Below are 26083 nucleotides of genomic sequence, written 5' to 3' on the forward strand. Positions count from 1 at the left end.
AACAACTAAATAAGACTAACAATTAATATGATTATACTTTTTTTTTTTATAACTTGCACACAAGTTCTAATACAATATAAAAATTTAATATTGATCGAGAAGTACACGCGTAACGCGCAAGATTAAGAATTTTACATTGAACAACATAATAATTTGAGTTTCATTAATACTTAGGAATAGTCGTTTAATTAATTTCTCTATAATTTAGAAATAATTATTTAATCATTCTCCTACTATTAACAGTCTAGGAAAATTAATAAAACTTTGCCTAAATTTTTGCCTCTTAGTTCAACTCTCTATGTTTGGCTAATTCTTACATTTCTTTTTTTTTTCTTTTTTTTCTTTCTTTCTTTTTTTTCTTTTTTTGCTTTTTCGTTAGGAGTCTTTATTATTTGGTATAATTTTTGAAGGACTAATTTCTCATAAAAATTTTTTGGTGAAAGACCAAATATTTTTGTAAATATTTTAATCGCCAAACTTCGCTTGTTCTAGAAGCACTGTTCCAAGTTCTTTTTCTCTAAGCAAAAAGTTTATGTATTAGCTGTTTTATTTTGCTTGCACGTGTTTGTATTAGTACTTGAATTTTGTATTCATGTATATTGTTAGAACTTTGATTACAATACCAAAAATATTTATATTATACCCGGTCTTTAATTTGTAGGCATATGTTTCAAGAGTAGTGCATTACAACCCATCATCTTAGAGTTCACGTACTTTTATTTTTGGAGTTATATTAGAAAGCTTCTAAGAATATCTTATGAGAATGTTTCATTATAGTTTAGTATGAATAATAGACTACGCCTCCTAATGGCGCAAATTGTATTTTAAAAAAATGTATGCATAATAAGACAAATGAGTGTGTTTTGCTAATACTTTTATGATGCAAATTTTGGTATGCTAAGTGATATTTTGGGTTTCTACAAATGTAACCAAAATTGAAAAATACTACTCCCGCTACTATAACTATGGCCACATCCCAAAACTAAGACAAGACAAAATCTCTCTCGTGCTCTAACTCCAAAAGATTCAATTTTAATTTATTTAATTACACTTTCAATTTATAACTCACACACAATTTTTAATAATATTTATGCAATTTTTAAAAATAATTTATTCATTGGAACTAAAATGCACGCGCAACGCGCGTATCCTAAAACTAGTATTATTAATAGTACCAAGTAGGACTCATTGCCATGTTTTAATTTTATTTTTCTCACGGTCACGATGATAAGAGTGGGTTGCTCTAGTGGTAAGCACCCTCCACTTCCAACCAAGAGGTTGTGAGTTCGAGTCACCCAAGAGCAAGGTGGGGAGTTCTTGGAGGGAGGGAGCCGAGGTTCTATCGGAAACAGCCTCTCTACCCCAAGGTAGGGGTAAGGTTTGCATACACACTACCCTCCTCAGTCCCCACTAGTGAGATTATACTTGGTTGTTGTTGTTGTTGTTGTTGTTGTTGTTGTCACGATGTCATCCTTCATCCCCATACTCAGAAATCAAAGGAGTTTCTTTTCATTTTTCTGACCCCTTACATACAAACTTGCCTACTACAACTTTAATTAAAAAAAGAAAAACAGAGATGACATAAAAGAAGGGGAAAAAGCAGTTAATTTCAAAGGCTATGTAGGCTAGTGATAGTAATAGCAGCAGCAGCCTCTCTATCCCACCTCAGGATAGGGGTAAGGTGTGCGTACACACTACTCTCCACAGACCTCACTAGCGAGATTATACTTGGTTGTTGTTGTTGTCACGATGCCATCCTTCATCCCCATACTCAGAAATCAAAGGAGTTTCTTTTCATTTTTCTGACCCCTTACATACAAACTTGCCTACTACAACTTTAATTAAAAAAAGAAAAACAGAGATGACATAAAAGAAGGGGAAAAAGAGGTTAATTTCAAAGGCTATGTAGGCTAGTGATAGTAATAGCAACAGCAGAACTGAGGACGTATCTCTCCAATCTAAATTCCTAGTTGTCTATCTAGTTTGATTACTTATTGATTCCGCAATTTGGCATCCCTTCTTAGTTCCTACAATTTATTTCTGTAGAAGACAAGGCAAACATAAATTCCAACCTAACTCTAGGACACTGGGAAGAATTTCACATTCATGCCTATCCCATTTTCCCTCAATACTGACCAAAGGATAACTCAACAACAATAACAATAACAATAACGACCCATTAGAATCTCACTATTAAAATCTGGGAAGAGTAGAGTGTACGCAGACCTTACCCCTATCCCGAAGGGATAGAAAAGCTGTTTCCGGGATACCCCAAGCTACTAAAAACTTAATGTATATGTTTTCTCAAACTCCTCCCAAATTTGAAAGAGTAAACATAATTACAACAGTATCATATATTACATGTTTAAAACTAGCTACTCTAATTACCATCATATATTACATGGTACATGCTTTTTGCACCTTCTAATTTGGTTGCAATTGTAGGCTTCACTTCGAGAAAATGTTCATTTCACTTCTCTCTTCAAGCTGCCAGGACCCTAGTGCTTTTTTGTGCTTTTAGAAACACTGGAAATCATCTAAAGTTCAAGTTTTCTTTTGATAGTGTAACGACCTGACCGGTCGTTTTGAGTATTATAACCCCGTTTTTCAATTTACTACTCATTTTATGCCTTACAATTGATTTATGACTTATCGGGTTAGTTGGTTCGGGTCCGGAAGAATTTCGGAGTGAAATGAGGCACTTAGTCTCATAATTGAAAACTTAAAGCTCCAAATATGTTAAAAATGGCTGAAACCTCGAAATATAGCTACTGCCCAGGTATTTACTCTTTGCGATCGCGAAGCAAAAAAGTTTTCAGCCCCAAAATTGCTCTTCGCGATCGCGGAAAACCAATCGCGATCGCGAAGAACAAACTCCGCAACTCTTCCAGACAGCCTCTAGTCTAATGGTCATAAATATTCTTACAAAACTCCAAATCAAAAATGGTTTAACTTTTTGAAAACGAGACTCCAAGGGATATAAGTTGCATATGTTGCTCATCTCCTAATTCCTTATAGATCGCTAGATATAAGCTTCCAAAGTTAGCCCTGTGCAACAAAGATTTTCAAATACTTCCTAGACAGCCTATAGTGTATCTACCATAACATTTTGTACACAACTCCAAATGATAAATGGTTTACCTTTCTGAAAACTAGACATCAAGGTCTACAACTTTTATTTTTGGATCATCTCCAAATTTCTTATACATTGCGAGATATAAGTTTCCAAAATCGGGTCAGTGCAGCAGGGATTTTGTTTTACGCGATCGCGAAATAGCTTCCGCGAACGCGATTCACATGGCTCCAAACTGTTGTTTGCTCTTCGCGAACGCGACCAAATATTCGCGATTGCGATGCACACCTCTGTAGGCAGAAACCAGTAATTAAAAATGGCCTAGAAATAGTCTGAAACCACCCCGAAACTCACATGAGCCCCTTGGGACCTCAACCAAATATAACAACAAGTCCTAAAACATCATACGAACTTAGCCGAAATCTCGCATCACATTAATCAACGCTAAAACCACGAATCACACCTCAATTGAAGCCTAATGAATTTTTGAACTTTCAAATTCTATATCTTATGCCGAAATACATCAAATCAATCCGGAATGACTTCAAATTTTGCACACAAGTCATAAATGACATAACGAAACTATTTCAATTTCCATAATCGGATTCCGGCCTCGATATCAAAAAGTCAACCCCCTGTCAAACTTTCCAAAAATTAAACTTTCGGCATTTCAAGCCTAATTTCACTACGGACCTCCAAATAATTTTTCGGACACGCTCCTAAGTCCAAAATCACCATACGGAGCTATTGGAATCATCAGAATTAAATTCCGATGTCGTTTACATAGAAATCAATATTCGATCAATCAATTTATATTAAAGTGTGAGGATTTCGTCCTCAGTTTCGAATCACAAATAATATGCACATCGTTCCAATTAAAAAATTCTATTTATATCTTTTAAATAATTTCGGTTACACCAAATCACAACACATAATGAACCCCATAACGGTAGGGCATATAATTCATAATTTGTAATTAATTATCTGGAAATTACATCAAAACTTACCGAAATAGGTAACAGAAAGCCACCTTAGCCTCACAACTCTTATTAGTGACCAACATGGAATAATAGGCATAGTTATCTCCATAGAATCTCCCAACAAGAGTAAACACATAAGTAGATTGTAGAATCACGAAGCTCACTCATAAGTAGAGCACAATAGGAGGACTCGTTTCGATACTCAGAACCGAATCAAGTTAAGGAAATTATTCCTTTATATTAAATCGAAGTCGTACCTGTAACGATACCATCTGATGTAGCAACCTCAGCCATACCACAAAACTAATATAACAACGGTTAGATCTCCACCTCTAAGACGCTTTCTACCCGCCTGTCCTCCACCCCTAACTGATCGTGTGGATGGTGTAGTAACTGTAATGGGGCACGTAGCCTGAGTGCTTTGATGAAATATATCTCTCTCAAGTTTGGGACAATTTTCTCATGATGTGCCTGGTATCACTGAATTCATAAAAAACCCTTTGCGGGTTTGGCTGCTTATATTGAGTCTGTGCCAGATAACTGGAATAACCATTTGTAGGAACTCATGTCAGTGGTGCATTAAAAGAACTTACTGGAGCACCCCGGGTAATCCGATGTGCAGACTGGGCTAGTCGACTGCCTGAGCCCCCGCCATAATGATTTATACCTGCAGAGTTGAATCCATTGAATCCCCCAGAACCTCGAGACATCTTGGTCTCCTTAGTTTCCTTTTTTTCCTCACCCAAAACACGTTCTAATATCTTGGCAATTTCTACCACTAGCGGAAATGAAATATTAGCTTGTAGCTCCTGAGTCGTACAAAATTTTACAATTATAATTGGGTCATTCAATGAGTTTATGGACTCACTCTCTGGCTGTAGGAAGCAAAGTAGGAATATAACGGGCTAACTTATTGAACCTGATGGCATATTACGACACCGTCATGGTGACCTTATGCAATCATTCAAACACTATGTGCCACGCATTACGGAGAGTCCGGGAACAAACTCTTTCAAAAGAGTTTCTGAGAACTGAGCCAAGTGGGCGGTGTTGCATTGGCTGGTCTGCCCTCTTCATAGGCTTGCCACAGACACCTATGGAGAATTATCTCTCCCAAGGCCAATTTCTTCTTTTTTTATGCTGACTCAACATTGTTGAGCTGACCCATTTCTTAACACACTCTTCGATTCTTCTCATATGTAACCCTTACCCCTATTTATACACAACGATCACAAAAGTAGAGCTCCATACAGACAAATATTGGCATAAACCACATAGTCCAGAATCTCGTCAACCACTGTACTTCCTCCGAAGCACCCCAAAATCCGCAACCATGATGTCCACGCTGAGTAGACCTTCTGTAAATTTAAAGTTGTTTCTCTAACTCCTTTGGTACTGAAGTATATGATTATTAAGTAGGCGGACATACCACAAGTCCCAACCTTATCCTCTACAAAATCTCAGGCCTTAAACATGTGTAAATTTTGGGGAACCATTCAGTACCACACATATACATTTCAGGCCAAAACTGATATAACACATGACCCCGCAATCCATCCATTGATAGTGGACTCCCCCACTCGATGTGAAGTCATAGTTCACCACGCCCGATGATCCATAATATTAACCTTCACAACTCGTATAAATCAACAAGATGCCAAGGTCCGTCGCACCCCCCACATGATTCATTGGGTGGTCTCTCAATACGCCCGCATCTTCAGTGGGAACCACACGTTGAGGCAATGTTTGAGCATCTCTGGCTCTCTCGTAGTCTATCTGCGGCATTACAAACCGTTAACGCACAACTGATACCGAGTGCGCAATGTCATACACGAGTGGATACAAAGGAATACGAGATATATGTTTCAAGCTAAATCAATGCCGCACGATTATGAATGAAAGAAGTGATATTATTCCTAAACTTCATAGCCTCTGAGAGATAAGTATAGACGTCTCCGTACCGATCCTTCATACTCTACTAAGCTTGCTCGTGACTCGTGAGACCTATGTAAGCTCTGATACCAACTGTCACGACCCGAAATTCCCACCTTCAGGACCGTGATGGCGCCTAACATTTCACTTGCTAGGCAAGCCAACGTTAGAATAATATTAACCATTTTAAACAATTTTAAATTAATTAATAACAAAGAAACCAATACAGAAGTAAAGTTTAAAATGTAGTGATTAATCCATAAAAATAGCGTTGTGTAAATACCATACCAGAATTGATGTCACAAGTGCACGAGCTTCTAGAATAATACAAATACAGGTTTGAATAAAATAAAATTGTCTGAAAGCAAATACACAGCTAAAATAAGGTAGACGGGGACTTCAGAACTGCGGACGATGTGCAGTTATACCTCAAGTCTCCTCTGAGTAGCTGAAATCCGAGCAAGTCTATGATACGCTGCTGAGACCAACTCCGAAATCTGCACAAGAAGTGCAGAGTGTAGTATCAGTACAACCGAGCCCATGTACTGGTAAGTGCCTAGCCTAACCTCGACGAAGTAGTGATGAGGCTAAGGTAGGTCACTCACATTAACCTGTACGCAATAATAGTAATAACCACAATAATAGAAATAAATCAGGTAACTCATTTTAATAGTTGAAGCCAACTCAGCAGTTATAACCAATTATTATTTCAATCAATTTATGTTGCAGCGTGCAACCCGCTCCCACAATATATTCATATTCACTTCTGTTGCGGCGTGCAACCCGCTCCTTTAATATATTTATTTTAATCAAGTCTATTGCGACATGCAATCCGATCCCCTAATATATATATAGACTTTTAAACAAGTCTGTTGCGGAGTGCAACCCGATCCCCCAATATAGACTTTTAATAAGTCTGTTGCACCCGATCCCCCAATATGGACTTTTAATAAGTCTGTTGCGTCGTGTAACCCGATTCCCCAATATGGACTTTTAATAAGTCTGCTGCTATATGGACTTTTAATAAGTCTGTTGCGGCGTGCAACCCGATCCCCCAATATTATGATTTACCAATTCTTATAAAAGAAATTACTCCAATAAATGCAGCAATTAATATAAAATATTTAAGACAACAAACATACAATAATTATAATTTAATTATGAAACAAACAATGACAAATAGCAATTTATTATGGAAATTAGGGAGAAAATAGGCAGTTCACTATTTAATATGTTAAATGTCAAGTAGCAATTAATGCACATAAATCACATCAGCATGTAGCAATTATTGTAGGAATTCAAGAATTAATATTTGATAAAGAATAGGAGAAAAATAATTATCATAACAATTAATTCGTGTATTAAAATAAATTTAGGATTTTTAAATAATTACGCAAACCATTAATTTGACGACGTATAGACACTCGTCATCTCGCCTATACGTCATTCACATGCATTTCACATAACAAATAATTTAAGGGTTCTGTTTCCTCAAGTCAAGGTTAACCACGACACTTACCTCGCTTTGCAAATTTCAATAAATTACTCGACCACAACTTTTCCTTTTAAATTTTTCTCCAAAAGCTTCAAATCTATTCACAAACAATTCAATATACTCAATATGAATCATAGGAATTAATTCCATATGAATTTACTAATTTTCCGGATAAAATCCCAAATTCACTTTAAAATTTGACAGTGGGGCTCACGTATCGAATCTCGGAAACACTTACGAAATTCGAACACCCATTTTGATACGAGTCCAACCATATAAAAATTATCCAATTCCGATGTCAAATGGATCTTCAAATCATAAATATTTATTTTTGGAAAGTTTTACAAAAATTTCAATTTCTTCCATCTAAATCCGAAATAAATGATGAATATAGACATGGATTTATGAAATATAATCACTTTTGGTTATAGAATACTTACCCAATTTAAAGTCGTGAAAAATCGCTTTGGAATCGCCAAAATCCGAGACTCAAAACTCAAAAATGAGTAAAAATAGCTAAAACCCGATTTTATGTGTTCTGTCTAGCATTTCCGCTTCTACAGAAATTTGATCGCATCTGCCTAAATTAACCGCAGGTGCGATTTCCGCTTCTGCGAAAAATTGACCGCAGGTGCGATTACACTAGAAGGCCAAAATTTCAGATTTTTCCTTTAAGTCCAAATTTTGATCCGTTAACCATCCGGAATCACCCGAACCCCCCGGGACCTCAACAAGTTCTAAAACATCATATGAACTTCGTTGAGATCTCAAATCACATCAAACAACGCTAAAATTACAATTCACACCTCGATTCGAACTGAGTTTTAAACTTTTCAATTTGCAAATATCGTGCCGAAACATGTTAAATGAATCCGGAATGTCTTCAAATTTGGAACACAAGTTATAAATGACATAATGGAGCTATTTCAATTTCTGGAATCGGATTCCGACCCCGATATCAAAAAGTTAACTCCGTGGTCAAATTTGGAAATCTTTAGCCTTTAAATTATTAGTTTCCGTTAAGTGGTCATAACGTGAGTTAGGGGCCTCCAAATTAAATTTTGGGCATACGCCCAAATCCCAAATCACGATACAGACCTACCGGAATTGTCAAAACACCGATCAGGGTTCGTTTGCTCAAAGTGTTGACCAAAGTCATCTCAATTGAGTTTTAAGGCTCTATTTCATATTTTAATCCATTTTTCACATAAAAACTTTTCGGAAAATTATACGGACTGCTCACGCAAGCCGAGGAATGATGAATAGTGCTTTTCAAGGTCTTAGAATACAGAAAAAATTATTAAATTTAAAGATGACCTCTTGGGTCATCACATCTCCGCTTGTGGACGTATGTCACTTTGACCGAACTACGTTAAATTGGTGTCTTATTTATCTATTTTAATTGCCGTTGTTATCAAATTTTATTATCTTTGTTATTATCATTATACCATTGTTTGGCTAAATTACGCACTACTCGGGTTCCTGATCCTAACCATAAACGAATTGCAATGACAAATAGAACAGTTTAAGACAAATAACATACATCAAGAGTACTAAACACGAAAACTTATGAACAACATATTCCCTTATACTTTTAGTAGAATGAACATGAATATTACCAGAAACCTTGTATCATTAATAAGTACTCTAAAATAAACTACAATAAAAGAGACCACTAATAAGCATTGCTTAATAAAAGGTTATAAATAGCGAATAAACATTGATCGGAAGGATAGCATGCATGGGCGGAGCTAGGGTGGTCGAAGGTCCGCACATCCTTCGTTGAAAAATTATACCGTATATTTATTTTTTATGCAAAAATAATAGATATTAAATCCCCTTGGCATATTTGTGTATACATTTTAATATTTTGAATCCCTTTAGTAAAAATCCCGACTTTGCTACTAATAGCATATGTATGTATGTTTAGATAGCCAAATAGGTAACTAGTTACCCGCACCTAGTATTATCTGATACTCCTAACATATCTCTATCAAGTCATGATGTAACGAACTTAGTCAAGAATAGACTCATGAGGTTCAAACTTTCCAACCTAAAGTTCATAGAAAACGTAACGTCACAATCTTTTCTGACAACTCAAGCAAAATACTAAATTATGAGAAAAGTTTAAAATTACGAGTCTATAAGGAAACCAGAACTATCAACTGAATACAAAATTATCACATAGGCGAAATTGTATAAACACAACCAATTCCAAAAATTTCCTCATAGTAGTAGAGCATTAGAATCAGCAAGTTATTTAAACTTTAATGCGAGACTAGAAAGAAATTTAGAGCTCTCAAGTCTATAAAAAATTGTCACAAAGGTAAGATTTTTATATACACGACCAATTCCAAATTTCCCTAGTAATAGGAGCATTCGAATATACCTTTATCGAATTGGAATTTGCTTTTGGGTTTCCTCATCTTCCGTCCCTTCTCGGTTTACTCACTGTTAGATGGCTATATATTTACAGATTAAATTTATCAGCTAAAAAATATTACTTAATGTTTATGCTTTTCACTTACAATTCAAGAAAATTTAGCGGTGACTGTACAATTTGGACTGTTCTATCTTTTTATGAAACAATTTGGTACATAGTACTCAATTTCTATTATCTTTTTCTTAATAAATTCATATATTAATCATCTAATATTAAAGACCAGTGAAAATTCTTAATCATATCAGATCAAATAGTTGCAAGTTAATTAGTGCTTTCCAGAGAACGAAAAAATAAGGTAAGTCAAAAGAAATTAAGGAATTTACCAATTCCCGAGAGTTACTATAATCAATTAACAGCTTGTTATACGTTGTTTTATTATTGTAGATCGGATCTACCGGTCCTGCATTATGACATTCTGTGGCTATAAAACTAGACCAGATCTTCTACTGCTTGAGATGACCGATTTCGAGATCATCCTGGGAATGGACTGGTTATATCCATATCATGTCATCCTAGATTGCGATGCCAAGACTGTTACCTTGGCGATTCCAGCGTTACCTAGATTGGAGTGGAAGGGTTCGTCTGTCAGCGCATCTAATCAGGTTATTTCCTTCCTAAAGGCTCGACACATGGCCGAGAAGGGTTGTTTGGCTTATCTAGCCTATGTTCGGGACACTACTGCAGAGACTCCGGCGATTGATTCAGTGGCTGTAATTCGGGAGTTCTCTGATGAGTTTGCTTCAGATCTTCCAGGCATACTACCAGATCGTGACATTGATTTCTGTATTGACTTGGCTACAGATACCCAATCTATATATATCCCACCGTATCGCATGGCTCCGAAATAATTGAAGGTGTTAAAAGAACAACTTGAGGAGTTACTAGCCAAAGGGTTCGTCAGAGCGAGTGTATCGCCTTGGGGTGCACCGGTATTATTGTGAAGAATAAGGATGGGACTATGCGGATGTGTATTGATTATCGCCAATTGAACAAAGTTACCATTAAGAACAAGTACCCATTGCCATGTATTGATGATCTATTTGACCAGTTACATGGTTCTAGGGTGTTCTCTAAGATCGACTTGAGGTCGGAATACCATCAGTTGAAGATTCGGGATTCGGATGTTTTGAAGACTGTTTTCCGGACTAGATATGATCATTATGAGTTTTTGATGATGTCCTTCGGTTTGACTAACGCCCCGACGACGTTTATGGATTTGATGAACAGGGTGTTCAGGCCATATATTGATTCGTTTGTCATTGTCTTCATTGATGACATTTTGATCTACTCGCGCAGTAAGGAAGAGCACGAGCAGCATATGAGAATGGTGCTTCAGACGTTGCGGGAACAAAAGCTATATGCTAAGTTCTCCAAATATGAGTTTTCGTTAAATTCTGTAGCATTTTTGGGGCATATTGTATCGGGCGAGGGTATTAAAGTTAATCCCAAAAAGATCAAAGCTAGGGGTGGTCGTTCGGTAGGTTCGGTCCGGTTTGGATTGGATCTTTGATGGACTTCAAAATTAGGCATATATTATTATCTATGGGCTTAGCCTATATATAACTTAAAGAATCTATATGCTAATAATTCAGTTTTTCGATTAATCAAACTAAATAAATTAATAACTGAAAACCGAACCGAAAAACTAAAATTTTAAAATTTTAAACTGAAGCCTACCGAAAAAACCGAATAACCAAAACCAAAATAAAAATATTTTTGGTTCGGTCGGTTTCTTCGGTTCGGACCAAAATATGCCCTCCCCTAATCGAAGCAGTTCAGAATTGGCACTATCCCACTTTGGCGACTGAGATTAGGAGTTTTCTAGGGTTAGCAAGTTATTATCGTCGGTTCGTGGAGGGCTTTTCAACTATTGCAGCACCTTTGACCAAATTAACCCAGAAGGGTGCTCTGTTCCAATGGTCCGATGATTATGAGGCGAGCTTTTAGAAGCTCAAGACAACATTGACTACAATACCAGTGTTAGTGTTGCCTTCCAGTTCGGGGATGTATACAGTGTATTGTGACGCTTCACGCGTTGGCCTGGGTTGTGTATTAATGCAGAAGGGGTAAGTTATTGCATATGCTTCACGTCAACTGAAGCCCCACGAGAAGAATTACCTGGTACATGATTTTGAGTTAGCTGCGATTGTTCACGCTCTTAAGATTTGGAGGCATTATCTTTATGGGGTGTCTTTGTGAAGTTTACACTGATCATTGCAATTTACATCATTTGTTCAAGTAGTGGGACCTAAATTTGAGGCAACGCATATGGCTTGAGTTACTAAAAGATTATGATATTACTATCATGTATCATCCGAGCAAAGAGAATGTAGTTGCACACGCCTTGAGTAGAAAGGCGGAGAGTATGGGTAGTTTGGCTTTTATTTCAGTAGAGGAGAGGCCATTAGTTTTGGATATTCAGTCCTTGACTAATAGACTTGGGAGGTTGGATATTTCAGAGCCCATTCGAGTTCTTGAATGTGTTGTTGCCCAGTCTTCACTATTTGAGCAGATCAAGGCTTGCCAGTTTGATGACCCACTCAATTATTGGTTCTTCGAGAAACGGTACTACGAGGTGGTGCCAAGGAGGTTACTATCGGCGAAGATGGTGTTATGCGACTCCAGGGTCGTCTATGTGTTCCTAATGTAGATGGGCTGAGGGAAAAGATCCTAGAGGAGGCACATAGTTCTAGGTATTCTATTCATCCGGGTGCCACAAAAATGTATCGTGACCTGAAGCAGCATTATTGGTGGCGGCGAATGAAGAAGGACATAATTGAGTATGTAGCTAGGTGTCTAAATTTTAGCAAGTTAAATATGAGCACCAGAGGCTAGGTGGCCTACTTCAGCAAATGACTATACCGGAGTGGAAATGGGAACGCATTACTATGGAATTTGTAGTTGGGTTTCCGCGGACCTTGCGGAAGTTTGATGCAATTTGGTTCATTGTCGACAGGTTGACCAAGTCGGCACACTTCATTCCGGTTGTGACTACGTATACTTCAGAGATGTTGGCCCAGATTTATATTCAGGAAATAGTTCGGTTGCGCGGTGTGCCAATTTCCATCATATAAGATAGAGGCCCTCAGTTTATTTCACATTTTTGAAGAGCAGTACAGAGTGAATTGGGGGGCCGTGTAGAGCTCAACACAGCCTTTCATCCGCAGACCGACGAGCAGTCGGAGCGGACAATTCAGATTTTGGAAGTGTAGTGACCCGACCAGTTGTTTCGAGAGTTATAACCCCGTTTTCCCCATTCCTACGCCTTTTTATGTTATTTAGATATATTATATTATATCGGGTTTGTTGGTTCGAGTCCAGAAGGAACTCGGAGTGAAATGAGACACTTAGTCTCATAATTGAAAATTTTAAGTTAGAAAAGTGGACCGGATATGGACCTATGTATAAACGACCTCAAATTTAAATTTTAATGATTCCAATAGCTCTGTATGGTGATTTTGGGATTAGGAGCATGTCTGGAATATTATTTGGAAGTCCGTAGAGGATTTAGGCTTGAAATGCCGAAAGTTTTATTTTTGAGAAGTTTGACCGGGGGTTGACTTTTTGATATCAGGGTTGGAATCCGATTCTGAAAATTGGAATACCTTTGTTATGTCATTTAGGACTTGTGTGCAAAATTTGAGGTCAATCGGACGTGATTTGATAGGTTCCGGAGTTGTTTGTAGAAATTAGAAATTTCAAAGTTCATTAGGCTTGAATTGGGGTGTAATTCATGATTTATTGTTGATTGAGGTGATTTGAGGATTCGACTACGTCTGTATGATATTTTAGGACTTGTCGGTATATTTGGTTGAGGTCCCGAGGGGCTCAGGTGAGTTTCGGATGGTTACCAGATCAAAAATTAAACTACAACAGCTGCTGCAATTTCCTTCTATTGGAAATTTCTTCTGCCAGATTCGAGCCAAGATCGAGCCCAGGGTCGAGGGTCAGTCGAGGGCCACGATCGAAGCCATGATCGAGCTCGGGGTCGAGGGTCACGGTCGAAGGCCGGGTCGAAGACAAGATCGAAGGCCAAGATCGAGGCAGAACCGAGGTTGTCTGGGCAGAATTATAGAAACAGGGACTTCGTCCCATTTGCCATTTTTGACAAATTGGAGCTTGAGGAGAGGCAATTTTTGATATATTTTCAAGGAAAACTTGAGGTAAGTCCCTTGTGATCATTTCTACTCCATAATATTGAATTATCATCGAATAATCCGACTAGATTACATGATTTTGAGGTGTAAATCGGAGATTGGAATTTAGAAATTTGAAAATAAGATTTGTAGATTTGAGGGTCGAGTTGAGGTTGGATTTTTGTAAAATTGGTATGGGTAGACTCGTGGTTGAATGGGCTTTCGGATTTTGTAACTTTTGTCGGGTTCCGAGATGTGGGCCCCACAGGCGATTCTTGAGCCAATTTTGGGTTTTGGTCTAATTTTGAAGCTTTTCTTGTGGAATTCATTTGATTAGCATATATTAATGGTATTATATTGATTGTGAATAGATTTGGAGCATTTAGAGGCTGAGTCCAGAGGCAAGAGCATTGCGGGTTAGAGATTTGACCAGTTTGAGGTAAGTTACGATTGTAAATCTAGTCCTGAGGGGCCCCGGATTTCGTATCATTCTACTATTTTGAAGTGACGCACATGCTAGGTGACTAGCGTGTGGGCGTGCACTGTTGGGGAATTGTGACTTGGTCCGTCCCGTAGCAACTGTAAAGTCGCATACTTTGTCGAAACCATTTGATACTTATATGTTTTAGAAAGAATTTCTATAAATTGGGTTGAATGCCATGTTTGGGCCTTGCGCCAATGCTGTTTGGACCCTTAGGGGCTGTTTCTTACCATCCTATCATTGTTTTCGATTGAAAATCTATACTCAGTCATGTTTATACTTGTTTACCGCATAACTCATTTTTATGACTCTATTTTGGTGCATATAAATGTTTTGGGCCGAATACCCTATTTTACTAAAATGCCCGAGTGGCTTGAGAGGTTTATGACTGAGTGAGGCCGAGGGCCTGATTTGTGAGGATGAGTGTGGATCGGGGCTGCCCGCCTGCATCATATTTATGTTTGATATCGGCCGAGGGCCTGATTGTGAGGATGAGTGTGGATCGGGGCTGCCCGCCTGCAGCATACATTATTATTATAGCACATGAGTTGTCCATGCAGATTATAGCACTTGGGCTGAAGGAGCCCCTCCGGAGTCTGTACACACCCCCAGTGAGCGCAGATACCTACTGAGTGCGAGTGCCGAGTGCTGAGTGACTGGGAGGCATGAGTGATTGTGAGGTATGCCCAAGTGGCAAGAGTGATTGTGAGGTATGCCCGAGTGGCACGAATGACTGTGAGGTTTGCCCGAGGGGCTCTATATGAGTGATGTTTTGCCCGAGGAGCTGTATATGAGTGATGTTTTGCCCGAGGAGCTGTTTATGATTTCATTATTTTTGCTCACTTTTGCATGGAGACTTCGTTTGAAAAACTGTTGGAAAAATGTCTTTAAATGATTTTTACTGGAACTAGGTTTAAACTAGATAATTTGATTCAAATCCTGATTTTTAAAAGCATGTGGTATTTTACTGAGATTTCCTGATATGAACGTTATATGCTTTATTGCTCGTCACTACTGCTCAGTCTTTATTTATTGTTGTTACTTACTGAGTTGGCGTACTCACGTTACTCCCTACACCTTGTGTGCAAATTCAGGTATAGCTGGATACGGTAGTGATTACTGAGTGTTCTAGTTGCAGATTTTCTTGGAGATAGCAAGGTAGCTGTTTGGCGATCACAGCCCCTGCTCTTCTCCCTATTATCTTCCTCTAGTTGTATTTAGCTATTTTTCAGGCTGAGTTAGCCTTGATATTGTTAGACATAGTGTAGAAGATGCTCATGACTAGTGACACCCCGATGTCAGGCTTTTATTTTTGGCACTTTTGTTTTTCTTTGATTTGAACACTTTAAATGGAGGTTTTATGTTAAATAACCTTGAAATTTTCTTTGAAATGAAAATATCAGTTTGTGTTGAAAATGAGTCGGCTTGCCTAGTTCCACGATAGGCGCCATCACGACAGAGGTTAGTTTAGGTCGTGACAGATTGGTATCAGAGCCTAGGTTACATAGGTCTCACGAGTCATGAGCGGGTTTAGTAGAGTCTTGCGGATCGGTACGGAGACGTCTATACTTATCTTCAGGAGGCTGCAAAACCTTTAGGAAACTCCACATTCTTGAATTCTTATCGTGCGAATCTGTTGATTCTAGTAACTAAACATCTATTATTTCATTCTCTCACAGATGGTGAGGACTCGTACTACCGGTCAGGAGGGCCAGCCACCAGTACCACCAGCCCAGCCAGTTGCTGTTGCTTAGGATTATGTGGTTCCTTCTATGCCTGAGGATGATCAACGTAGGTTGGAGAGGTTTGGGAGACTTCAACCACCACCTTTCAGTGGCACAGAGAGAGAGGATGCTCAGGACCTTTTGGGCAGGTGTCAGAGGATACTCCGTACTGCTGGTATTTTGGAGACCTGTGGGGTCTCATTCACTACCTTTCACTTTTCTGGGGCTGCACTCAGATGGTGGGAGACTTACGAGAGGTGTAGGCCTGTTGGCGCAGCACCCCTTACTTGGCAGCAGTTCTCCGTGGTCTATTTGGAGAAGTTCGTGCCTCGATCTCGCAGAGAGGAGCTGCGTAGACAGTTTGAGCAGCTTCGCCAGGGTGATATGTCTGTGACACATTATGAGATGCGATTCTCTGAGTTGGCCCGTCATGCTATCTGGTTGGTTCCCACGGACAGAGAGAGGATCATGAGCTTTATTGATAGCCTCACTTATTAGCTACGGTTGCTCATGACCAGGGAGCGGGTTTCAGTTGCTACCTTTGATGAGGTTGTCGACATTGCTCGGCAGATTGAGATGGTTCGCGGTCAGGAGAGGGTTGAGAGGGAGGCCAAGAGGCCTCGTGGTCAGGGTGGATTCAGCGGTGCTCCTTTTGGGGGTCAGTTCCAGCACGGTAAAGGTCGTCATTTCAGACAGACTCAGTCAGCTCGGCCATTTCATCGGGGTGCATCATCTGGCCATGGTTCTCACAGTTCTCATCAGGGCCACTCATCACTTAGTGCCATTCCAGTTCAGAGTTCGTCTCGTGCTCCACCTATTCAGGGCTCTTCTATGCCAGGTTCTTCTACCAGTCATCCCGGTGCTAGGGGTTCCCTTCAGTTTTCGCCGCCAGCACCCGGGAGTTGTTTTGAGTTTGGGGAGCTTGGGTATATGTGGAGGCAGTGTCCTCGCCATCATGGAGTTCTATCTCAGCGGAGGAGTCAGCCTCCGACTACAGCACCAGCTACCTCACCACCCGCCCAGTCAGCTTGGGGTGAAGGTCAGTCAGCTAGGGTTTGCCCTAGAGGGGGAGGCAAATCAGGGGGTGGTCAGGCCCGTTTCTATGATCTCCCTGCCAGACCAGATGCTATTGCTTCAGATGCTGTGATTACAGGTATTATCTCAGTTTGCCATAGAGATGCCTCAGTATTATTTGACCCTGGTTCCACATATTCATATGTTTTCTCGTATTTCGCCCATTTTCTGGATATGCCCCGTGAGTCCTTAGTTTCATCTATACATGTATCTACTCCTGCGGGTGATACTATTATTGTGGACCGCATATATCGGTCATGTATGGTGTCTATTGGGGGTCTGGAGACCCGAGTAGATCTAATATTGCTCAGTATGGTTGACTTTGATGTGATATTGGGTATGGATTGCTTATATCCATGTCATGCTATTCTAGATTGTCACACTAAGATGGTGACGTTGGCTATGTCAGGAATTCCGAGGGTTGAGTGGAGCGGTTCTGCAGATTATGTACCAAGTAGGGTGATTTCATATTTGAAGGCTCATCACATGGTTGAGAAGGGTTGCCTATCTTATTTGGATTTTTTGAGGGATGTTAGTGCAGAGACTCCTGTCATTTATTCTGTTCCGGTGGTACGTGATTTTCCGGATATGTTTCCTGCAGACCTACCGGGCATGCTGCCTGACAGGGATATTGACTCTGGTATTGATTTGGTGCCGGGCACTCAGCCCATTTCTATTCCACCATATCGTATGGCACCGGCGGAGTTGAAGGAATTGAAAGAATAGCTTTAGGAACTCCTTGATAAGGGGTTTATTCGGCCTAGTGTGTCACCTTGGGGTGCACCGGTTCTATTTGTGAAGAAGAAGGATGGTTCCATGAGAATGTATATTGATTACAGGCAGTTGAACAAGGTCACAGTCAAGAATAAGTATCCTTTGCCTCGTATTGATGATTTATTCGACCAGCTTCAGGGAGCAAGGTGTTCTCCAAGATTGATTTGAGGTCCGGTTATCACCAGCTGAAGATTCGGGATTCAGATATTTTGAAGACAGCTTTCAAAGCCCGATATGGCCATTATGAGTTCTTGGTGATGCCTTTTGGGCTGACCAATGCCCCAGTAGCGTTCATGTATTTGATGAATAGTGTATTCCAGCCCTATTTGGACTCATTTGTTGTTTTATTCATTGATGACATCCTGGTGTACTCTCGTAGCGAGGAGGAGCACGCTCAGCATTTGAAGATTACATTACAGAGATTGAAGGAGGAGAAGCTTTATGCAAAGTTCTCCAAATGTGAGTTTAGGCTCAGTTCAGTAGCATTCTTAGGGCACGTGGTGTCCAATGAGGGTATTCAGGTGCATCTGAAGAAGATAGAGATGGTGCAGAGTTGGCCTAGACCGTCCTCAGCCACGGAGATTAGGAGCTTTCTTGGTTTGGCAGGTTATTACCGTCGCTTTGTGGAGGGATTTTCATCTATTGCATCGCCCTTGACCAAATTGACCCAAAAAGGTGCTCCATTCAGGAGGTCGGATGAATATGAGCAGAGCTTTCAGAAGCTCAAGACTGCTTTGATCACAGCTCCAATGTTAGTTCTGCCATAAGCTTCAGGTTCTTACACCGTGTATTGTGATGCCTCGAGGATAGGCATTGGTTGTGTTTTGATGCAGGAGGGTAGGGTGATTGCCTATGCCTCGCGCCAGTTGAAGACCCATAAGAAGAAATATCCTGTCCATGATCTTGAGTTAGCAGCCATTGTTCACGCCTTGAAGATTTGGCGTCATTATTTATATGGGGTTCATTGTGAGATCTATACAGATAACCGTAGCCTACAGTATCTGTTAAAGCAGAAGGATCTTAATTTGCGTCAGCGGAGATGGTTGGAGCTTCTTAAGGACTACGATATCACTATTTTGTACCATCCGGGGAAGGCCAATGTGGTGGCCGATGCTTTGAGTCACCGGGCAGAGAGTTTGGGGATTTTAGCATATTTTCCAGCAACAGAGAGACCTTTGGCATTGGATGTTCAGACCTTAGCGGGCCAGCTTGTCAGATTAGATATTTTGGAGCCTAGACGGGTATTGGCTTGTGTGGTCTCCAGGTCTCCTCTTTATGACCGTATCAGGGAGCGTAATTATGATGACCCTCACTTGCTCGTTCTTCAGGACAGGGTTCGGAGAGGTAATGCTAGGGATGTGACTGTTGGTGATAACGGCGTGCTGAGAATGCAGGGCCGGATATGTGTGCCTATTGTAGATGGGCTTCGAGAGTTGATTCTTGAGGAGGCCCACAGCTCGCGGTATTCCATCTATCCGGGTGCTGCGAAGATGTACCAGGATTTGAGGCAGCACTATTGGTGGAGGCGGATGAAGAAGGATATAGTTGGGTTTATGGCTCGGTGTCTCAACTATCAGCAGGTTAAGTATGAGCATCAGAGACCGAGTGGCTTGCTTCAGAGATTAGAGATACCAGAGTGGAAGTGGGAGCAGATCACTATGGACTTTGTAGTTGGGCTTCCACGGACTTCGAGGAAGTTCGACACTATTTGGGTTATTATGGATCGGCTGACCAAGTCCGCGCACTTCATTCCAGTCGGTACTACTTACTCTTCAGAGCGGTTGGTTGAGGTTTACATCTGAGAGATCGTTCGCCTGCATGGTGTCCCAGTTTCCATCATTTCAGATAGGGGTACTCAGTTCACATCGCAGTTTTGGAGGGCCGTGCAGCGAGAGTTGGGTACTCAGGTTGAGTTAAGCACAACTTTTCTCCCTCAGACGGATGGGCAGTCCGAGCGCACTATTCAGATATTGGAGGACATGTTGTGTGCTTGTGGCATTGACTTTGGGGGTTCATGGGACCAGTTTCTGCCACTCGCGGAGTTTGCATATAACAACAGTTATCAGAGATGGCTCCGTACGAGGCTTTGTATGGGAGGAGATGTAGATCTCTGATTGGATGGTTTGAGCCGGGTGAGGCTAGGCTCTTAGGTACAGACTTAGTCCAGGATGCATTAGATAAGGTGAAATTGATTCAGGAGCGGCTTCGCACGGCACAGTCCAGGCAGAAGAGCTACGCGGATAGGAAGGTCCGTGATGTGTCTTTTATGGTTGGGGAGAAGGTTTTGCTGAAGGTATCACCCATGAAGGGTGTTATGAGGTTTGGGAAGAGGGGCAAGTTGAGCCCCCGGTTCATTGGGCCTTTTGAGGTGCTTCAGAGGATAGGAGAGGTGGCTTATAATCTCGCCTTGCCACCTAGCTTGTCGAGTGTGCATTCATTGTTTCATGTTTCCATGCTCCGGAATTAAATTGGAGATCCGTCTCATGTTTTGGATTTCAGCACGGTTCAGTTGGTGGGTGATATGACTTATGATATGGAGCCGGTAGCTATTTTAGATCGGCCGGTTTGAAGGTTGAGGTAAAAGGATATAGCTTCAGTGAAGGTGCAATTGAGAGGTCAGCCTGTGGAGGAGGTCACCTGGGAGACCGAGCGGGAGATGCGGAGCAGATATCCACGCCTATTTGAGACTCCAGGTATGTTTCTACACCCGTTCGAGGACGAATAAATGTTTAGGGGGGGAGGATGTAACGACCCGGCCGGTCGTTTTAAGAGTTATAACCCCATTTTCCCCATTCCTACTTCTTTTTGTGTTATTCAGCTATATCATGTTATATCGGGTTAGTTGGTTCGAGTCCGGAAGAAACTCGGAGTGAAATGAGACACTTAGTCTCATAATTGAAAATTTTAAGTTAGAAAAGTGGACTGGATATGGACCTATGTGTAAACGACCTCGGATTTGAATTTTGATGATTCCAATAGCTCCGTATGGTGATTTTGGGCTTGGGATCGTGTCCGAAATATTATTTGGAAGTCCGTAGAGGAATAAGGCTTGAAATGCCGAAAGTTTTATTTTTGAGAAGTTTGACTGGAGGGTTGACTTTTTGATATCAGGGTCGGAATCCGATTCTGAAAATTAGAATACCTCTGTTATGTCATTTAGGACTTGTTTGCAAAATTTGAGGTCAATCGGACGTGATTTGATAGGTTCCGGAGTTGTTTGTAGAAATTAGAAATTTCAAAGTTCATTAGGCTTGAATTGGGGTGTAATTCATGATTTTAGTGTTGTTTGAGGTGATTTGAGGATTCGACTAAGTCTGTATGATGTTTTAGGACTTTTTGGTATATTTGGTTGAGGTCCCGAGGGCCTCGGGTGAGTTTCAGATGGTTAACGGATCAAAAATTGAACTACAATAGCTGTTGCAATTTCCTTCTGTTGGAAATTTCTTCTGCCAGATTCGAGCCCAGGGTCGAGGGTCAGTCGAGGGACACAATCGAAGCCATGATCGAGCCCAGGTTCGAGGGTCACGGTCGAAGGCTGGGTCGAGGACAAGATCGAGGCAGAACCGAGGTTGTCTAGGCAGAATTATAAAAACAGGGACTTCGTCCCATTTGACATTTTTGACAAATTGGAGCTTGAGGAGAGGCGATTTTTGATATATTTTCAAGGAAAACTTGAGGTAAGTCCCTTATGATCATTTCTACACCATAATATTGAATTATCATCGAATAATCCGACTAGATTACATGATTTTGAGGTGTAAATCGGAGATTAAAACTTAGAAATTTGGAAATAAGATTTATAGATTTGAGGGTCGAGTTGAGGTCGGATTTTGGTAAAATTGGTATGGGTAGACTCTTGGTTGAATGGGCTTTCGGATTTTGTAACTTTGTCGGGTTCCGAGACGTGGGCCCCACAGGCGATATTTGAGCCAATTTCGGGTTTTGGTTTGATTTTGTAGCTTTTCTTGTGGAATTCATTCCATTAGCGTATATTGATGGTATTATACTGATTGTGAATAGATTTGATATTACATGTTTGGGCCTAATGTGCTAATTGCCGCTCTTTACCGCTTTGATATTGCCGTGCATTGTATATAAAAATGCTACGACACACTTCTTCTCTCTAAGTCTTCTAAATCTTCTGGGAAGCGTGCGCTTCGCATGGCTTATTTTTTGTTAGAGTCATTGTAACGACTCGACCGGTCGTTTTGAGTATTATAATCCCGTTTCTTCATTTACTACTCAATTGTGAATTTCAGTTGTTATTTGGCTCGCAAGCTCGCCGCGGCTCGGACTTTTTGGGTTGAACAATGCATCGATGTGTAAAGGAAAATTCTGTCAGAAAAAGGTCATTTTTGCGATCACTATGCGGTCGCAGAATCACTCTGTGGACCGCATAATGGTCGCAAAGTGGAACAGGAGGAGAGCAAGATTTGAGGAAAATCTGCGGTGCACTATGCGACCGCAGACCTGTTTTGCGGTGCATTATGCGACCGTAGAACAAGTATGCAGACCGCATAATGACCGCAAAACAGGTCTGTAACGCCCAGCTTTGGAGGGCAAATTATGCGGCCGGTATGCGGACCGCATACCTGTTATGCGATCGCATATGCGACCGCATAACTGCGTCGGAGCTTCCATTCTTTCTAATTTTTGACCCGACCCAACATCTATTTATAGCCCTTGAAGCTCATTTTTAGCCAAAATCTGATATTTTAGAGAGAGGTGAGAGCATTTTAGAGAGACAAAGTGAAGACTTAGTCATTTATCCATCAATTCTTGTTTAAGGTTTGAAGATTTCACAAGGATCTTACTAGGGCTTCAAAGAGGTAAGAATTTCTTTCCTCAATTCTTCAATTTCGGGTTTGGAATAAAAATGGGTGATTTATAGTATGATTCTTGGGTATAAGAGTATTATGTATACATACCAATAAGCTTGTGGAAGGATTGTTAAGTTCAAATGGGTAAGGATTGGGTTGAAAATAGTAGAAATCTTCATAGATTTTAATTGAAGATTTGAGGGTCGAGTTGATGTCGGATTTTGGTAAAATTTATATGGTTGGACTCGTGATTGAATGGGCATTCATATTCTGTAACTTTTGTCAGGTTCCGAGATGTGGGCCCTACGGGCGATTTTTGAGTTAATTTCAGATTTTATTGGAAAAATTAGTATTCCTTATGGAATTAATTACAATAATTTGTATTGACTGAATCGAATTAATTGTGTCTAGATACGATGCTTTCGGAGATCAATTCTCGTGGCAAGGGCATAGCAGAATAAATAAGTACACGGGTTGAGTTAAGTAACAATTATAAATCTGGTCCTGAGGGTATGAAACCCCGAATTTTGGTATCATGTGATTATTTTGGAGGTGGCGCACATGTGGATGACGGTCGTGTGGGCGTGCACCAAGGGGATTGTGACTTGGTCCGTCCCGGGGAAAACTGTAAAGTTGAATAATTTATTGTTAGCTATATGATTTCTATGTGTTGAAGAAATTTGACTATAAATCATGTTAGAAATCATGCTTAGACTATGTTATAGTACTGTTGAGACCCGTAGAGATCGCGTACTTGTTGAATTATTTGCTAATTGTTGTCTTGTACTCAGTCATGATTTTCTTGCGTATTATACCTCAGTCTTTCTGGTTATTTGTTGATATACTATGTTATCTTTGTTTGGACTGATCTTTGTGATTTCTGAGAGCCCGAGAAACTTGAGAGGTTGAGGACTGAGTAAGGCCGAGGGCCTGTCGGTGAGGTAAGAATATTATGGCTCATGAGTTGTCCGTGCAGTATATTATAGCACGTGAGTTGTCCATGCAGATTATGGCGCTTGGGTTGTAGGAGCTCCTCCGGAGTCTGTACACACCCCCCAGTGAGCGCGGGTACCCATTGAGTGTGAGTGCTGAGGGCTGAGAGCCGAGTGGTTAAGCTGTTGTGATAAGTTGAGTGACTGATGCTTGAGAGGCTGTACTTGCTTTGCATTGGTTGTTGCACTTGGTTGCTATCTGTTATTGTTATAAAATCTTTGAAAGAATTTATATCAGGATTACTTGAAATTGAGTTGTATAAAATTGATTTGACTTAAACTGCCGGATTTAAAAGCATGTCTATTATTTGCTGGAACTACTGAAAGTGAACTATGACTGTGTAGCTCGTCATTATCTTCAGTTCCTTAGTTATTATTATTACTTGCTGAGTTGGTTATACTCATACTACACCCTGTACTTCGTGTGCAGATCCAGGTATTCCTGAACATAGCGGGTGTTGATCATTTCGCGCAGTTAATTTTCAGGAGATTTTGAGGTAGCTGTCGTGTTCCGCAGACCTTGTCTCTCCTTCTCTATCTCCTTGTTTACTGTATTTGGTCTTAGACTATTATAGACCGTATTTTCCAGACTTGTAATCATATTAGATGATCATGTACTCAGTGACACTAGATTTTGGGAGTGTTGTATCGGAAATTGCTAGATCTTTGGTATTGTATTAAACGTTACATTTTTAAATTTAAAGGAAATCGTGGGTTATTGATGTTGTCGGCTTGCCTAGTACTGAGATAGGCGCCATCACGATAGGTTAGGATTTTTGGGTCGTGACAGTCATACCCCTAATTTTAGAACGAGGATCAGACAAGTTACAAAGCCGGTGAAGCTTCTGTATTCCCGGTACGCTGCCCTCCCCCATCCCCCTTCGGCTCGAATTGTCCGCTCGGATAAGCCAGGTCTAGAACAACACACCCCAGGATTCAAACCTAGAATGACATAACCTCATGTCGGATCCCTAGTAGGTACGTTTGTTTGCATCACGTGCATTTAACTTTGGAGACTCAACACAGGGGTTGGGTCCATCTAGGACAGGTGTACCCAATTTAAAAGGCCATCCTGATGCATTTTAAGAGCTACTTGTGCATTTATTTATATCGGCTTGCATGTTGACCGGCTTCTAGAATAGGGTAGGAAAATCAAGAAAAATCAAGCGTGAGGTAGGAGAGAGAAATTTACCCGGTTCTGAAAATCCAGGTATTTGAAAAATCCCGAAATTGTGCCTAAAATTTGGAAAAAATGGAAAAAGAAAGGTCATTTCAAAATAAGCCAATGTTTTCAAAAGTCATGTTTTTTCCTGTTGTGTCAAAACTAACTGAACTACGCGAGTCTGATTCTCATCGGATGTGAGATACGTAGGCAAACCTCATCGGTTCCGGGCCCCAATTTTCAACAAAATCGCACGAGAGAGAAGAATAGAAGTGAAATTTGTTCCTAAACTTCATAGCCCCTGGAAGATAAATACATACGTCTCCGTACCGATCCTCCAGACTCTACTAAGTCTGCTCGTGAATTGTTAGAACTAGGCAACCTAGTGCTCTGATATTAACTTGTCACGACCCGAAATTCCCACCATCGGAACCGTGATGGCGCCTAATATTTCACTTGCTAGGCAAGCCAACGTTAAAGAATCATTAAACCAAATCCTTATTTCATTAAGTAAATAACAACAATTTGCTACAATGAAATATAGTGAGTGCGGAATAATATGAAAACTGCACTAATTTCTACCACCCGGATCTAGAGTCACAAATTCACGAGCATTCTAGAATTCAATACAAGTAATAGTCTGAAAGAAATACAACTGTCTGAATGAAAGAAACAGTAGAACAGAAAAGATAGACGGGGGCTTCAAGGTCTGTGAATGCCGACAGATCTACCTTGAGTCTCCGGATAGCGGTCCAATAGCAAAATCTCGATCAACCCGAGCCGGTACCAAAATCTGCACAGAAAGTGCAGAGTATAGTATCAGTACAACCGACCCCATATACTAGTAAGTGTCGAGCCTAACCTCGACGAAGTAGTGACGAGGCTAAGGCAAGGCACCTACAAATCAACCTGTACAATTTAACAGTGTATATACAAATAACAGTAATAAAGAGTTAGACAGGAAATATCGGGAGGGGGAAATATGCTGGGGAAAATA

Source organism: Nicotiana tomentosiformis, chromosome 4 (genome assembly GCF_000390325.3).
Source record: "Nicotiana tomentosiformis chromosome 4, ASM39032v3, whole genome shotgun sequence".
In the NCBI taxonomy this organism is placed as follows: Eukaryota; Viridiplantae; Streptophyta; class Magnoliopsida; order Solanales; family Solanaceae; genus Nicotiana; species Nicotiana tomentosiformis.